The sequence below is a fragment of the Dermacentor albipictus genome, chromosome 3 (assembly GCF_038994185.2).
Source record: "Dermacentor albipictus isolate Rhodes 1998 colony chromosome 3, USDA_Dalb.pri_finalv2, whole genome shotgun sequence".
NCBI lineage: Eukaryota > Metazoa > Arthropoda > Arachnida > Ixodida > Ixodidae > Dermacentor > Dermacentor albipictus.
Genome location: NC_091823.1, coordinates 86463771 through 86480926, shown reverse-complemented (window position 1 = coordinate 86480926; position 17156 = coordinate 86463771). Strand labels below are relative to the sequence as shown.

At 48.6% G+C, this 17156-nt stretch overlaps 1 protein-coding gene across 5 annotated transcripts in view; it reads right to left on the bottom strand.

Annotated features, from left to right (window-relative positions):
* Positions 1-17156, bottom strand: part of LOC135898837 (alpha-2C adrenergic receptor-like) — a 696056-nt gene that overhangs the window by 636082 nt on the left and 42818 nt on the right. Inside the window, exon 2 of one of the 5 annotated variants that reach the window (XM_070535753.1) lies at positions 5504-5529. The exons of the other annotated variants lie outside the window; for them this stretch is intronic. The gene's annotated coding sequence lies outside the window, so the exon portion shown is untranslated. The remainder of the gene's footprint in view (positions 1-5503; positions 5530-17156) is intronic. 5 annotated transcript variants of the gene reach the window in all.

Here is a 17156-nt window from a genome sequence, read left to right as displayed (position 1 = left end):
GGCGTTATCGCGCGTCGGCATGCAAACCGGAGCGTATATATGCGCTCTTTGGTTCGAAATGCCGAGAAAATATTTCTTCCTTCTGCGTCTCTGCTCTTCCCGTAGTGGTGCGCTCATCGCCCGCTTTCGACGTAGCTGCGCCTCCATCTGTCTACTTTGCTCCTTTTTCTTCCGATCTCTTTCTATCTGTCCCTATAGTTGTCTTGTATTGTGCCATGTAGTCAATTCTTCTATTTCGCAAAGCGTGGGTTAGGAAATGGGACTACAGAGACATCGAAAAAATTTGCAAAGGACAGTTCCCAGAGTTTGTCATTGCATGCTGGCAGGCATAAGTTGCATCGTTTAGATGTTTGGCCAATTGGCCATGGTTATGCATACCTGATCCGGGGCAAAGTAAAAAAAAAAAAGAAGGAAAAAAATTTACACGCGATAAGAATAATTGGTACTAGAGAAAATGAAAGAAAAGGAAGGAGAGGCGCTCGCACTTTTCGGCTGGCTCTTTAAAGGTTCTGGAGGCGTAAAACGCAGTAATTTTTGTAACGTTACTTAAAAACTTTCTGTAGTTGGTAGCGACAGCCAGGAATGAAAAAAGGGAAAGAGCAAGTGAGCTGATGAGAAGGGTGGCTTGTAGCTTTTGCACATAACGGCAAAGAGTGCTAGATAGGCGAGGTCTCAAAAGCTCAGGGCCGAGTTCGTATCGTTGAGAGTCATTCACTTCTAAGTGCTCTTCTAGACGCGTCGCCTCAACTATCTAAATAATAACAATAATAAAGAAACGATGAGACACGGTTGCTTTCTTGCGGTAGTTCGCGTCGACGGGCTGACTGAATCTGGGATTTTCTACATATTGAGTAAATGCGATGCGGAATATTCAGCCTGAATATGCACTACTCTCGGAACCCCTGGGGCTATAAATAACGTTAATGCAGGAGATGCGGAGATTGTATGTTTGTTGCGCAGAGGCTTCTGGCTGAATTTCGTAGGAGATAGTGAGAGCACTTCAGCCATTTGTGTTTTCTCATGTGTGCCGCCAGTATCTAAAGAAACAGTGACAGCGTCGTGGAACGAGAGGTCGTAATTCAAGACGTGCAGGTTCCGTATCCTGCTATGGGCTTCTCTGTGGGACGGGATGCACTATGGAATTCGGGAGCGATCGCGTGACCACCCACGCAGTCACGCAAGCCAGAGGGAGCTCGGCCTCTCCAACGGCGGCGTCTTCGCCGTCGCATCAAGTATCGTGCGCTACTGCTTGAAGATAGAGGGAGGCACAATCTACGTGACAGGCTAAAAATAAAAATAAATAAACAATACGACAGGAATGCAGAAGTTAGTTCTCTTGAAAAGCAACGAAGGCGCTGGGGTGGAGTGGCTGGAGATATTTTCAATTTTTCAGGCTAAGGGGTTTCTTTTTCGCGCATTCGTTCTGCACTACCATAATATATTACGCCACTGCCAGAAAGCGCGATTACCGGGAGGAAAGAGTGAAGTCCAGACTACGACGGGAGCATGCGCGTGCGCAGAGAGTAGGAGGTAACTAATGCGACGAGCGAATATTTTAAAACAGCGACGAGCGAAGTAAAACAAACGAGACGTTAAAGTGACGCTTGTTTGACAGCGAGCGAACGGTCTTCCCGTAGCGCATCCTCGATGAAGTAGTGAGTAGGAACCGACATGCAAGTTGCTCATGAGTGCGATCGCTGCGACGGCTATAACATCGAGGCGTCAACTTTGCCTTACGTTCGGTGGCCGCCTGCGTAGAGGCAAGGGCAGGGTAATAAGGAATGTCTAGAGGAAGAAAAAAACGACTGCGGAGGAAGGGGGAAACGGCCAGGCGAGGGTGTGAGCGACGAGAATCTCGCGGCACGCGAGCACACGGCTGTGTACATTCACAATGCGCGCGGCGCCCTGAGCGCTGGCGGGCGCGCGCCTCACTGCCTGCCATAGCAGTTCCAGCACGTACGGATATGTAAATGACTCCAGGCCCTCAGGGTGCATGCGGTGCTCCACGCGCACTGCTGCAGTCCCCGACTTGCCACGAGGGAAAGAACGTGAGGGAGGAGAGGGGGGGGGATATAGAAATTGAATTTTAAAGTAAGAGCGGATATTTCGATTCGCTAGCTTTGCGTTATTTTTCTTCCTTTCTATATTCTTTCTTATACCAGAGTTTGCCATCTCTTTATGGATTGTCTCCATTTTTCCGAATTTTTAGGAACCACTTCTTAAAGAACGTAGGCTGTCAGCCCACGACATTGTGAAGACGAGGAAAGAAGGAAATTTTTCGCACCCAGAAAAAACACAAACACGGAAGTTCAAATAACCACATAAAGAAAAACAATTTGTGGCTAACAGAAGCACAACGACGCCCGCAAACACGCGCGCATAAAAAAAAGAGATAGGTTGCTTCTGTAGTTATACTTGCGTTGGCCGCTGCCTCTTTCGAACAGAGAGGGTCACACTTCCGGCATTTCTTATCCCCGGAGAATCTGCAGCCCACTGACTGCATGCTCCTCCGCCGTTTCTCTTTGGAGTTAGAGCTCTCGGGAGAACTGGGTGGAGAAAAGGCGTCGACGGGCGCGGAAGGCATCTCCCCGTTTTAAAGACTTCCTCCGGCTGCCTTTGTTTCTGAGCATTGCCGCGCATAAAGTATGCGTGAGCGCCACGAACGACTTCTCCCGCCACCCTCGAGCTACTTACTTTTTTGGCCGAGTGTGTGCCACAGTCGACACTATATGCGCTCCTAAGCCTCTTCGCGGCCTGTGGGTAACGTATCGCCTTCATCGCCGATACAATGGACGTTAAGTTGAAAATTATGCCGATCCGCGTAGCCAATGAATATCCGGCCCCGCTTCCGTCATTCCGGGTCGCAGTCGACTCGAATGCAGAAGAAGCGACTCGCGTCCGGGTCATTCGAATCGTGTTCAAAAAAAGACGCGTGTCGTTTTTTCTTTTTTTTTTCAGAAGGCGCGTCAGCTCGTACTTTACGGCGCGCTTAAAACACCCGGATTCTAGCCTAATCACTTTCAACCGGAGCGCCAGTATTTTTTCTTGTTTGCTTCACAGTTCGCGCTAATAAACAAAAATGTTTGGTGTCAAACGCCTGTCGAAACAAGGTGTAGACGTACGTGGAAGCCGGTGGGGAGCTTGACGTCAGAAGAGTATCTAAAATTGGTACATCATGCTGGGTTTGCCTTCCAAAAGCACTTATACAAAAAGCACCCCCGACCCCTGTAGGTTCGTAGACTCAATTCATCCATCGGGGCCCGCTGCACACGGCCAATCACCATATTAGAACATTCTCGTTTTAATCAAAGTTAAACATTCGGCAGATAACTGCCTGGTTGGGGACAATTTCAATTTTTTTTTCAATTGAAAAAAGAGAAGGAACTCTCCAACAAAAATTTAAAAAAAAACCTGACATTTTGGAACTCAACTGGCTCCTATTTCAGGGGTGAGATGGCGTGAGCCGTAACAGCTAGTAGATGCGTTTTTGCCGCATTGACAGGTGCGCAGACACGCGCGCAGACACTGTTTGTAGACCTTGAGAGTAAACGTCGGGAATTGCTCCTGACGAACGATTGATGGTACCCAACGTTTTCTGGATCTACCAGGATTCCAAAAGGTGCCGCCGGCGGTGGTTGTTTTCTCTCTACAAGATGACAGCGACGTCGGGGCTAATCTGGGGATCAAAAAGCTCGCGCTGTTCTGCCACAGCACTGCGTTCCCTGTTTAACTGGCCAAGTTGATTCTGGTGATGAAAAATTCTTCTCGGGAAGGTTTTAGCCTCGCCAATATACGACGGACCCGCTGTGGTTGCTTAGTGCTTATGGTGTTGAGCCACTAAGCACGAGGTCGGGGGATCGAATCCCGGCCACGGAGGCCGTATATTACTTGATGGGGGCGAACTGCATAAACTCCCGCGTACCGTGCATTTGGCGCACGATAAAGAACCCCTCGGTGATCAAAATTGGTCCGGAGTCCCCCACTACGGCATGCCCGTAATCAGATGTTGATTATGGTACGTGAAACTCCAGAATTTTTTTTTAATTTTATGATTTGGGGCATTCGGTGCAAGTAGTATTGTACACTATGCCATGTGCCTTTTCAACAAGAACGTGGTCGTTTGGGCGAGGGAGGAGGCTATCGACCATAGAGAGAGGCTAGTGAGCGACACCAACTTCTAGTCCTCACATCACGCGGGCTAACGGGTCGCTGACGCCTTGAAGGCATGGCATCAAGACACGATGCCATTTCCTGGGTGCTGTACTGGATGAGTCAGAAGAGCCATGTAAGAGGACTTCGTCTAGACATGCTGAAATGCGGTCAGCATGATTGCACTCCTACCAGACAGTAATTAAGCCCAACATAATTTGAAAGAACGCAGTATGTAAGCGCTTACTATCGTAAGGTACATATAGAGTATTGCTCTGTCCAACACTGTCCAACAGTGAGGAGACTGATGGCCACCGCACGACGCACGGGTGGTCATTGTTCCCGGAAGGTGTAGGCTTATGCGGAAGTAAATAACGAGTTTATTAGCGGAATCTAAGTTAAATGGTAATTTCAAGGCATCTTAAATTGTGCCAACTCCGTAGTAACTTTAGAGACTGTAGAGATTGTCCAGTTGATGAGATGGCCCGGTCTCTGTTGCCTGCTAGCGCATGACGTAAGGGCGAGATGACGCAAAAGGACCGTTAGTTTATAGACTTCGAAAATTTCAGGACATGGATGAAGAAACCTTACGGCTACGCCAGCATAATCCCAAATCTTCTTGCTTGACCTCGTTAAAAATTTGTCACTTCGGATTAAGTGACAAATTAACCGGAAAACCTTCCTGCCTTTTTGAAGAGCTATCCCCTATTTTATTGTTACGGAGCAATCATAGGCTATGTACAGCTCGCACCTGACGACACCCGTACCCATGGGAGGACGTTAGTAGCAAAGAACGGTGTCACTCCGCCGAAATTTGGTATTGTTTTCCGGCCCCTTTTAGCCGCGACATACAGCAACATCAATATCGAGGGTATAATTTGCTCAAACGTTCACTATCAAGGAAAGGCCGCTATTTAGTGACCACCACTGATAAGTTGCCTCGATCAAGACCACATGTTTTGCTACGTGGAATATGCACTAGAACCGAAGCGTACAGCCTCGTTAACTGCCCCGAGCAGACTCCTGTGAAGAAACGTGCTTACACGCCATTGAGCGCCTCATACGGTTCATTAGCTTTACTTCTGAAGGCACCACTCAAGCGTTACGCCTTAAACACCTTGCCCTAAGCGATCCAAGGGTCGTCGTAGAGTATTGCGTTTTTCTTCTTGTACTTCTTCTTCTGCTTTTGCTCGAGCTTGCGCATGATGGTACGGGGGTCACTTTTCATACATGTGTGCGCGACAGGGACAACAGCTGCAGCTTTTATACAAGGATACTTTTTATTACTAAGAAACAGGAGCTAAGCCTTAGAGAGCGAGAAAGAAGAATAAAGAGATAAGGCAGAGGGGCTAACCTGATCGCAATGTCCGGTTTGCTACCCTGCGCAGGAGGAGAGGGAAAAGAAGGATAAAAAAGAAGAGTAAGAGAGAGTACAGGAACATCAAGGAGAGCACTACACATGGGCAAAGGATTTTTCGAGGTCCCTTATATTGTGGACAAATATTAGGATCTCTGGTTAATATGGCATTGTATGTATATGGAATGCATATATGTTAGACACTGAATTCACTTTTCTATGTTGTGACATGTTGTGTATGTGCACTGTACCTATAACGTTTGTGACATTTACTCTGTATTTCACTATGGTGAAGAAAACCCGCCATGATGGCTTAGCGGCGATGGCGTTGCGCTGCTAAGTACGAGATCGCGGGACCGAATCCTGGCCACGGCGGCAGCATATCGATGGGTGGTAAAATGCAACAACGCCCCGTGTACCATGCATTGGGTGCACGTTAAGGAACTCCAGGGAGTCGAAATGAAACAGGAGTCCCCACTACGGTGTGCCTCAACATCACATCGTGGTTTCGACACGTAATACCCCCAATTTTCCTTTATGGTGAAATTTTGTGCTGCGACGATTTATTGAAGTGAATTGTATAATCTTCCTTTGCTACCTCTTTTTTTCTCGTGTGACATTTTGTGCATCTCTAATATACCTATAGTGTTTCTCGGCTCAGCATACTGTAAGGTCATTTTAAGCAGTATACCCAATCCCATTCATAACGGCCCTTCATCCCGCTACCGAGGACAGGAATTGGTGCTGGTTCCGCCAGTGTTCTTGGCACATGAGAGTCGTTTATGTCACCAATAGTGCATTAGTCAACAACAGAGGAATAAAAAAGAAGATTTAAAGTAAGCCTAATTTGAACAAAGCCAATCCCATCAACTTCAGCCGGAGGCGGCCTCCCTTTCTTCCAAAATTCGTGCTTTAGGTGGGTGATCCAGCATGGTTGTTCATGTGCGCTGTTTATTGACTTGTGCTCAGTAAATGTGGAAGATCTGGCCACTTTTTCTTACTTTTCTGGTGCGTTCGCTATTTGTATGAGCGGCGTAATACCAGGTGTAGCCTGCCGCCTGGATGTGCGATTATGTAGTACATGCGCGTGTCACGATAGGAAAACAACGAATGAACGCTTCTGATTTATCTCGTCTCTGTTTCTCTTCTTGACAGGAAGAAAGATGCAGCAAGCGAATGCCGTGCCTGCAACTGGGAGACAACGCAAACCCTCTGGACGGCGATTGCACCATAGGCCACAGAATCGCGGAGAAGCACGCCATGGTAGCGCGCACATAATGGCGCGTGCTCTGGTTCCCGCATCACTGCGCGAAACTGCGCCATGACAGCAAGTTTTGAGCGAGGGCTAAATGGCAGCGAACTCTGAAGACACGAGATCTCCTTAAGTAAAAAAAGGAGATCTCAGCAAATCTAACAAGCCGCACGAGGAAATGGCACAGAAAAATATGCAACAAGCTGCGCCGGGTGCCGGGTTTAACGGTCAGTGGTATAATTCACGACTAGCAGTCGACTGCGAGACCAGCTGGCCGGAATAGCTATGGGTGGGCGTAGAGAGAGAGAGAGAAACAACTTTACTGGTGCATTATGAACTGAAACGCGTTAAGCGTCTGATGGGGTGGCTCCCTCTTCGCGGGCTCCATATGCTTCCAGGGCCGCCTGGCCCCTGTGGATCAGTCGGAGCTGGTCTTCCAGGGCGGAGCTGGACAGCATGATCTCCCATCGCTCGGAAAGAGTGGGGATAGCAGGGGGGTTAGTTATGGGTATAGGTGGGGGGTGGTCTATGGAAAAATTGCACTCTCCTATGACGTGCCGAAGGGTGCCTAATGCATTGCAGTGAGGACATGTGTTCTTGTATCTCTCTGGGTACATTTTGTTCTGGAGGCAGGGGTGGGGAAAGGATCCTGCCTGGATTTGCCTGTATATTGTTTGTTCGGCTCTGGTCAAGGAGTGGTGGGGGTGCGGGAATGTCTTCCTGCCGTCCCTGTAATATCTGAATATATCTCTGTAATTTGTGATGGGTTGCCATCCCCTTGCCTCCTCCTCGTTGGCCCGGGAGTTTAGCGCTCGGGCCTGTTGATGAGCATATTCATTGCCCTCAACTAAGGAGTGAGCTGGGACCCAAACTAATTCGATTGCTTGTTTAGGAGGCGTAGCTTTACCAAGAATTTTTAGTGCCCCAAGGGACACCCAGCCAGATCTGTAGTTCTTGTATGCAGCTTGTGAGTCCGTGACGATCTTGGTGACGTTTGGTTGCAGGAGTGCGAGAGCTATCGCTGCTTCTTCTGCTTCCTCCGAAGACGGAGTGTAGATTGATGCGCAGGTGACCAGCTTTTCTAGCCCGGTGACCACGACTGTTGCCCTCGTGGAGCGTTTCGATAGAGAGGCGTCTGTATATAAAACAGTGTCGTCTTCCTCCAGGGTCCTGGAGGTGGCTCTTGCGCGGGCGTCGCGTCGTCCGGCATGCCTTGTGGGGTTCATGTTGCGTGGTAGTGGTTTGCATTCCAACTTCTCACTCAACTTTTCGGGTAATTGGTCGTGGCGGGTGTAGTGCGATTCTTGCCATCCTAGCTTGCGGAGGACGCTTCTGCCCGCCTTGGTCTGGCTAAGGCGTACCCTTTGATTGGATAGGTGGGCTTCTACGAGCTCGGCTACTGTGTTGTGGACACCCATTTGAAGTAATTTTGTCGTGGATGAATTTATGGGAATACCCAGGGCCTGCTTCGTGGCTTTCCTGATTATTGCGTCAAGTAGTGAGACGTCCTTCTTGAGGAGCTGCAGGTACGGCGCCGCGTAGACGATTCGTGATATAACAAAGGCCTCAACGAGGCGCAAGGTGTCCGATTCCTTCAGACCCCTCCACCTGTTGGCCACTCGTCTGATCATGTTCAAGATTTGGTCTGACGTGAGCTTCATTTTTCTAATCATGGCTGTTGCCTTGCCGTCTGCCTGGATCAGCAGGCCCAGGATCCTGAGTTGTGGTACCGGGAGGATCCGGTTCCCTTCCAAAGTGATTTCTATATTTTCTGCTTGTGTACGTGATGCACGTGGTCTGACAATGGTCAGCTCCGATTTTTGAGGCGAACAGCAAAGGCCACATGTCTTCACATAGCTGTTGATCGTGTCAGCCGCTTTTTGGAGCGTGTTTTCTATCCAGCCATCCGACCCTGCCCTCGCAGTCCAGAGGGTGATGTCGTCGGCATATAATGCATGGCCCAGACCATCTATTGATTCGAGAAGCTTGGGCAACGGCAGGAGAGCCATGTTAAATAAGAGGGGGGAAAGGACCGAACCTTGAGGCGTTCCTCGATCCCCCAGGTAGATCGGTTGGGATGTCTCCTCTCCTATTCTGATCCTTGCCGTTCGGTTACGAAGAAAGTCTCGGATGTAGTTGTAAGTTTTCACTCCACAACCCGTGTTGCGCAGGTTGCGGAGGACACTTTCATGTGTGACGTTATCAAAGGCCCCTGTGAGGTCTAGCGCTAGTATCGCTCGCGGCGCCTGCTTCGTTGCTCGCTTAATTACCAGTTCGTTGAGTTGTACGAGAACATCCTGGGTGCCCAGGTGTTGCCTAAAGCCATACATTGTCTCTGGCATCTGATCGGTGGCATCAAGATGTCGCTGCAACCTCTTGAGTACCATACGTTCCATGACCTTCCCCACGCAGGACGTGAGGGATATCGGTCGCATGTTGTCGATGTGAGGTGTCTTCCCAGGCTTGGGTATGAAGCGGACTTCTGCCTCTTTCCATTCGTGTGGAAGATTGCCAGACTCCCAGACCCGGTTCATATACTCGAGCAGCTGTCTGCGGGCTTTGTGCTCGAGGTTGTTAAGTAACTTGTAGGTAATGGAATCGGGTCCCGGCGCGCTGCCCCTGTTGCTCTCGGAGATTGCCGAGATCAACTCGGTGTCAGTGAATGGCTTATCTAACGCTTCATTGGTAGATCCTGCGTAGTCGGGAGGTGCGATATCACCTTTCTCCGTTTTCAGGTACTTGGCCTTCAGGTCGTTGATGAGTTTGTCGGCACCCCCAGTATAGTTGTTGAGGGTGCGTGTGAGGCTTCGATTAGTGGCGCTCTTGCTGCCGAGAGGATCGATCAGGTGACGAAGGAGGCACCACGTCTTCCTGGTAGAAAGGGTGCCCTGTAGTCCATCACACACGCTCAGCCAGTTCTCTCTGCACAGCTTGGACGCGTATTCAGCTGCTTGCTTGTTGAGATCATGGATGCGTTTGCGAAGTTTCTTGTTGTGTCGTTGTTTCTTCCAGCGTCTGGTGAGGCTGTGTCGTGCTTCCCAAAGGTGGGCAAGCTTTGCGTCCACACAGGGTGTCTGCAGTGTGGTCGCAATTTTCTGGGTGTATTTGTCTACCAGCTCGAGTTGTTCCTTAGCCCATTCCCCATACGATTTGGTGCTGTTCGTGTCCTCGTCTTCATCGGCTGCTTGCCTTTTTCGAAGTTTGTCCCAGTCAGTTATCTTTGTTGTTCCCATTCGGGCCTTGAAGGCGGGCCCCCTGATCGTAATACTGAGGATATCGTGGTCCGACCCCAGGTTCGCGCCTGTGTTCTGCCACGACACGTCCAAGGTTCCACTCAGCAGGGTAAGGTCTGGAGTGGTGTCCCGGGTTGTACTTGTGCCCATGCGGGTGGGAGTGTCTGGTTCGTTAAGTAGGGCTAATGTGTGCTGATCTATGAGGTTCGCCAGCACCTTGCCTCTCTTGGAGCAAAATTTGTAACCCCATATTGTATGAGGCGCATTGAAATCTCCTAATATCAATAGGGGTCGGCTGCCCGCCTCTCTCTTGCTGTCTAGTAATGTGCCCTCTATGTCGAGGTTCTTCTTGGAGGGCCGACAGTATGCGTTGAGTATAAAGATGTTGTTTTTGCTTCCTATGCCTCTGCTGTGAATTTCCAAGAGAACGTGTTCACACCCTCTCTGAATGGTAATGTGCTGCGTTGCAGCTATGTTGTTTCGGACTAGGATGGCTGTGCTTTTCTCACTGGGATCGGTGTATGTGACGTACCCCGCGAGTTTTGGTCGCGAGTTCGTTTCTTGAATTGCAAGGATATCCGGTTTGTGTTCCGCATTATCTATATATTGCTGTAATTCGCCTATTTTGTCTTTAATTCCTCGGCAGTTCCATTGGGCTAAGATCGTTGTATCTTCCTTCCTATTTTTACGCCTGGCCGCCATCTTGGCTCAGGTTGGTAGTCGTGAGACTACTCGCCATGCACGGTTTCCCATACGGGGCTCCCTTTTTAGCTTTTTGAGTGGTTAGTATAAGCTGGTTGACATTAGCTTCTAGCGCGTCGAACTTGGCCATCTTGGAAGTTATCAGGCCGATTTGGCTGGCAAGCTGTGTGACCATCTCGGTGAGGGCTTCAATGGGCTTGGCCCACGCCGGTTCCTCAGACGGACTCGATTCAATTTTCTCTGCCTCCATTGCTGTTACCGGGGGCTCCGGTTGAGCGTCCCTCTTGGCAATTTTGCGTTTTGTGACATCCTCGCTGTTTTTCGATTTTTCTCATGCCTCCATGCGTGCAAGAAGCGCGCTGATTTGCTCATTTTGCTTAACTACAAGCGCTTTGAGTTGCATGCATTCCTCACAATCTTTCTTGGGAGTCTGGGGAAGGGAAGGGAAATCTTTGTTGCTAAGAGCGATAGGAGATCTAACTGCCCAGCCCACCTGTTTAGCGGCGTTCCTCGACGGTGTCTGGCTCCGGGTCTTCGACCTTGAGCGCGACTCCCGGCGGCGCCCGCTGCAGCTGCTGCCGGCCACGTCACCCGGCGACGACGCTCTCGAGCCCGGCTTTGAGGCGCAGCTGCTGCTCCGCCCTCGTCCGCCTTCACAGGAAAGAGAGTGATTCCGGTACCCTGACGGAGCTGCTCCCTCCCGACGTGGCGGTTTGGAGGATTCTGCGGGCGTGTAGTTGGTATCTTTCCGCTCCCACCGGCGTTTCCGTACCACGTACGGGATCTTGAAGCGAGCTCTGCACACCTTGTCTGCGGTCAAATGTTCTCCTCCACAGAGGTCACACTTGGGGGTACACTTGTGCTGTTCATCGGGATTTCGAGCACCACATCCCCGGCAGATCCGGTCTGTTGGATCAGGGCAAACATCCATGCGGTGGCCCAGGCGACCGCACTGATAGCAGATATCTATCTGTTTTCTGTATAACGAGCATTTGGCGGGCAGGCCCCCGTAACGAACGTAGTTCGGCACTTTGGGTCCATTGAAGGCGATCACCACAGACGTCGTGTTAGCGATGCGGTTGGCCTCTACAGCAGTGGGATTATATTCGTTGACGATGTTCTCATTGATTTCTTGAACCGTGTCTCCGAGGGGGACGCCTCGTATGACTCCCTTGGTCATGACATGGGGGGCCGATTCGTAGGCGCTGACCTCGTGCTCATTTCCTTGGACGACAATCTTGGTGACTGCAACATACCGGTTAGCATTTTCTCTTTTTGAAGTACTGATGACAACGATGTTTTGCTGGTAATTTGGGCATATCACGTCCCGGATCCATTCTTCTTTGGTGACTCCCGCCGCAGCGTAAATTGCGCGGCCAACTTCCATATGGCCGACCTTGCTGATATTCAGACCACCGCGTGGTCTCACCACGATCTTGGTATCGTCTCGGGGCAGTGCAGGCATGCGCTCTCTCTTGATTAACGTATCTTTGGCGTTCGCGGGTCTACGACCGGCACCGGAGGGTTTTGATTGAAGTGCATTGGGTAGACCTAGGTCTCGCTGACGTGGTCGGGACTTGCGTTCACCGGCGATGCGCCAGCCCAGGGTCCTGGTTACTTCTTCGGGGTGAATATCCTCCCCCTCTATTTCAACACTCATGGGAGTGGCCATGATGCAGGTAGAATTCGGAATAATGTGCGTTCCACGCCCGTCGGCCGCGGTGGCTAGGCCAAGCGGTCGGCGGAGCAAGCCTAGGCTTAGCGACGACTCGCCTTGGGTGGGCACACAATCGTCCTTAAAGTCCCAAAAAATGGTCCCCTACCTTAAAGGCAGGTATCCTCGTGGTCCTGATGACGACACGGAACACGTGGTGCAAGAATTCTTGTAGCACAAGGTGATGATCCGGCACAGTCATCGAAAAACTGCGAAGCCGATGCGAAGCGCGTCCCACCTGGGTGGGCGTACAACACAGGCGCGTGCCTCCAGGCATTTGCGCTACTCTCACTTTCTCCTCGCTGAGGCGTATGAGGCTATCGAACACCATGAAGCTCCACGGAGCGTAAATATTCCGGCACGCCTGCTTTGTGTTCGACGATGGTGCTCCTTTTAACGATATCTCCCTTAGAAAAAAGAAAAAGACAAGAGCAAGAATCAGAAGTGACGGCTTTTGTAGTACAAAAAATATTTTAATGTTTATTCATTGTGGAGTCGACATTATATGTTGCCACGGCGAAAAAAAAAAGTTAGCTTCTGCGAAAACGAATCTCAATGACCTGATGGCTTCCTGGTGCTTGCTGCTGCACCGTGCCCGTCTTGTAGTCAGCAGTTATTTTTCTATTAAACGTTGAGGAAATTATACTATCGCGGGTTCATGTTTCGTTTTTTTTTTTCGCGCATGTTCAAATGCCCACAAGACAGACGCCAATATAAGAAGTAAGATTGAATGCCACGCAGCGCTCTATTTCCGCCCGCTGCGTCTGCTCTCGAGCCATCATTGCTAAACGTTTTCTACAGTTCTAGCTGTGAGAGCTGGTTTTAAACAATATTACAGTACAGTCTTCCGAGTCGGTCGCCTTTTTCGCTTTCCGTCACTTGACGTAAAGCACCAAGAAGGCTTTCTTCCTTGCTTTGCTTTCTTCCTTCTTTCTTTCTTTTGGTGATGAACACATCAACAGAAAGGCCTTTAAAAATTGCTCGGTACATTGTCGGGGTAGCCGCCTTTAAAACGGCTCGCATACGATGATTTTACTGTATCTTCTGGAGGGTGGAGTAGAACAAAGAGCAACGTAATTCCAGACATAGCTGTGTCCTTTTACTTGCGAGAGCAAATCGTAGGCTTCACCAAGGTCCGCAGTATGTGCGCCTTGTTATGACATGTTCATCAACGTGCGCTTGAAGCGACCAATCGATCAAAAAGAACATGTGCGTCAGCGACATTTTGGGCAAGAAGGAACTGGATTCGTGATCAAAAGTGCTCTCGGTCACAGTTTCATGCGACGATGCTTTAGTTATTGTTAGATTCGATTCGATTCGGTGCGTGTGTGTGTGTGTGCGTGTGCGTGTGCGTGTGCATGTTTGTGTGTACGAGATTTGTTTCGAGCAATATTATATTGACGATGAAAGGTGTTTGCCATCCAAGGCAGGATGACAACTCGTGTCTTTGAATATACGCGTAGAGAATGGAATTTTGCACTTATTGCGCGCACCCGCTTTTAACAGAATAAAGAGTCAATGCCCGACATTTCCGACATCAACTGCGTCACAATGTTGGAGAATAAGGTTGCTAAAAAAAGTCATCCATCTAATGTTTAGCTGTATCCGAGGAAGCTTTCCTCGGATGCCACTAGGGCAACTGCCAGTTCTCCGGCCCTTCTGTCCTCTCTTTCCGAGTAACCACCAACAGGTGAAGCTTGCTTGTTTACTTCGCGTCACTCGCACGACCTCCTCCGCTGCTCAAAACAAGGCTCTACACATACACACGCGCGCCACCCAGACGTATCAAGCGCCAGCGTCTACGGTGATACGTGCTCGCCCTGCGGCCATCGAGGAGCCACCGCTATTATGACCTGCAACGTCGAGCCGCTCCCCGGCTGCCACCGTTGCCGGCCGCGCGGTTCTTTTACTCGGCGAAGCCTGTCACATCCGCGCGTGATGGTTGCGTTTAGCGTTCGCGCATGTACGTGCGTTGTTGCTGTGTTTGTTGACTTCCCTTGGCCTGCCACTCCCTTGCCTTCTTCCACCCGAGTCGCTGGTCAGCGCCGCTCTTACCACGCGGCCGGCATCATTAGCGACAGAGATTTGGGCAGAGGAGCCCGGATTTGCGCTAATCCACTCGGAGCGGACGTTTTGTCATCCCCAGCGGCACCGCATTCCCCTCCATCTCTTTTCATCTTCCGTAGCAGCTTCTCCCCATCAGACACCCTTACCCGGGTGTCTGGGGAAACGGTTTGCTGTGGTTTGACGAGAGGGACACGAAGCGAGTCACTTCCGTCCGGTTCGCCTTGTTACCGCGTCTGTATGTGGCAACAGCCTCGCACTTCTTGCATCAAAAGATGCAAGAAGTGCGTGTCATATCTTGAATACCATTTTTAATATCTTTATAGCCTAATGAATAGCGTATGTCACCATGTTTTTCAAGTCGCGCAACCAATTAGACGGGCTAACAATTATTCTTATTGGCAGGTTGTTACAATACATTTTGCAGCCGATTTGAAATTTTGCCGTTTGCGACTTCAAGAAATGTATGGACCCATCGTTCCAGTGCATAAAGCGTAAGCAGCATTATTCAGGAGGAACCGAAGTACGGAGTTCTGAGCAGTTATTAAATATTGCATTTAATTATAATCTGACTCAAATTGTGTCTGGCTTCACAAGAGTGGGCGCGGAAACTTCAACAATTTTAGATCTTGTTTTTGTTTCAAGTCGCCTATGTTCTTTTATTATGAGCTGTGACATCGAGGACGGTATTTCGGACCATAAAATGGTAGTGACGTCTTTAAATTTGTCTGTGCGCAAACTCTTCCGTGCATCAAAAATACCGTTCTTGGATTTTACATTAGCCGATGATGTATCTATTTTAGATTACCTCGAAGTCTCGTTAGATAAGTTCCTAGGCCTTGTCCACTCTGGCGCAAGCGTGGACGAGCTATGGAATTTCTTTTCAAACATGGTCGCGCACTGTGTGGAAAGCTTTGTCCCAAAACGTTTAAAAACAACTAAACGAAAAAATCCCTGGATAACCAGAGAGATAATTCATGCAAAAAGAAAGCTAACACGGAAGCGAAAGTCGTCTTCAAAGAATTGCCAGTCAATTGACAAAAGCTGCATTTCCAGTATGAGTCGTGAATTAAAAAGGCTAATCAAAGAATCTAAAAATAGATTCTATAATGTCACATTACAATCTTTTCTGAAAAAAGCCCCGGAAAAATTTTGGCGATATATTAACCCCCCAGCTGCTTCTCGTTCGCATGAAACTGGAGATAGCGCTCTAAAGAAGGCACAGGATTTCAACTCTTTCTTCTCGTCGGTTTTTACACGCGATAACGGCTTCCTGCCTGATTTTACAGATGAATCTGAAAGGCCGCCTTTTCAAGATGTAAAAATTGACGAACAGGGTGTATTTAACCTTTTACTCCACATGAACACTAAAAAAAGTACGGGGCCTGACAGAATCCCTAATGAACTTTTACAAAGGTATGCAGAGTGGGTTTCTAAATTTCTAACTGTAATTTTTCAGGCATCTATTAACCAGTGCTCCTTTCCCAGGGTATGGAAACGTGCTAAAGTTATCCCAATTCATAAAAGTGGCAGCAAATCAGACGTTAAAAATTATAGGCCAATCTCCCTTACTAGCACTTGTTCAAAACTACTTGAGCATATCGTATCTAAGCAATTATTGGTCTACCTTGACAACTACCATATCCTGAACAAATGCCAACACGGGTTCCGTCAGGGACTCTCTACAGTGACTCAACTAATAGAGACTGTTCACGATCTCGCATATACAATAAATAATCGAGGCCAAACAGACATAATATTTTTAGATCTGGCCAAGGCTTTTGATAAAGTGTCGCACCCAAAGTTGCTATTAAAAATTAAAACTATATTCAAAAACCATCGCTTATCTGAATGGTTTTCGTCCTACCTAAGCCATAGAGACCAATTTGTCGCATGTGAGGGATACCGGTCTTCCTTTTCGCCTGTGGAGTCTGGAGTGCCCCAAGGAAGTGTATTGGGCCCCCTGTTATTTCTATTATTTATCAATGACATGCCGCATGACATTACAGTTCCAATCAGACTCTTCGCAGATGATTGCGTATTATATAACCGTATCGAATCACCTGCCGATCAGACGGATTTAAATTCAAATTTGCAAAAGGTAAAAAACTGGTGTGATAGCTGGCAAATGGTTCTAAATTCTGACAAAACGGTTTACATGTCTATCACTAGAAAACGAAGTATTATTGACTACAATTATTCCATTGAAGGTGTCGCGTTAAAAAGAGTGTCAACATTTAAATACTTGGGTTTAAAGCTTACCTCGGATTTGCGTTGGAATGAACACGTTGATTACGTATTTACCAAGGCACAGAAAGCCTTGTGGTCGCTTAGAAGAAATCTGTATAATGCTACCCCTGAAGTAAAATGCCTGGCATATAAAACTTTGATTCGACCGGTTATGGAGTATGCAAAAATTGTGTGGGACCCATACACTTCATCTAATCAGTCTAAGCTGGATAAGATTCAGCGGCTTGCTGCACGGTTTATTTTTAACAAATATCGTCGTTCTCACTCTCCTACCCAGTTATGTGAACTTGCTGAACTTCCTTCTCTAGAGTCTAGAACTGAGTATGATCGTTTGAAGTTTCTTTTTCTTATTATTCATGGCCATGTTAGAATCGATAAAGATGACTATTTTCAATTCTCTCCTAGTAACTATTTTCGTCATCGCCACAGTATGTA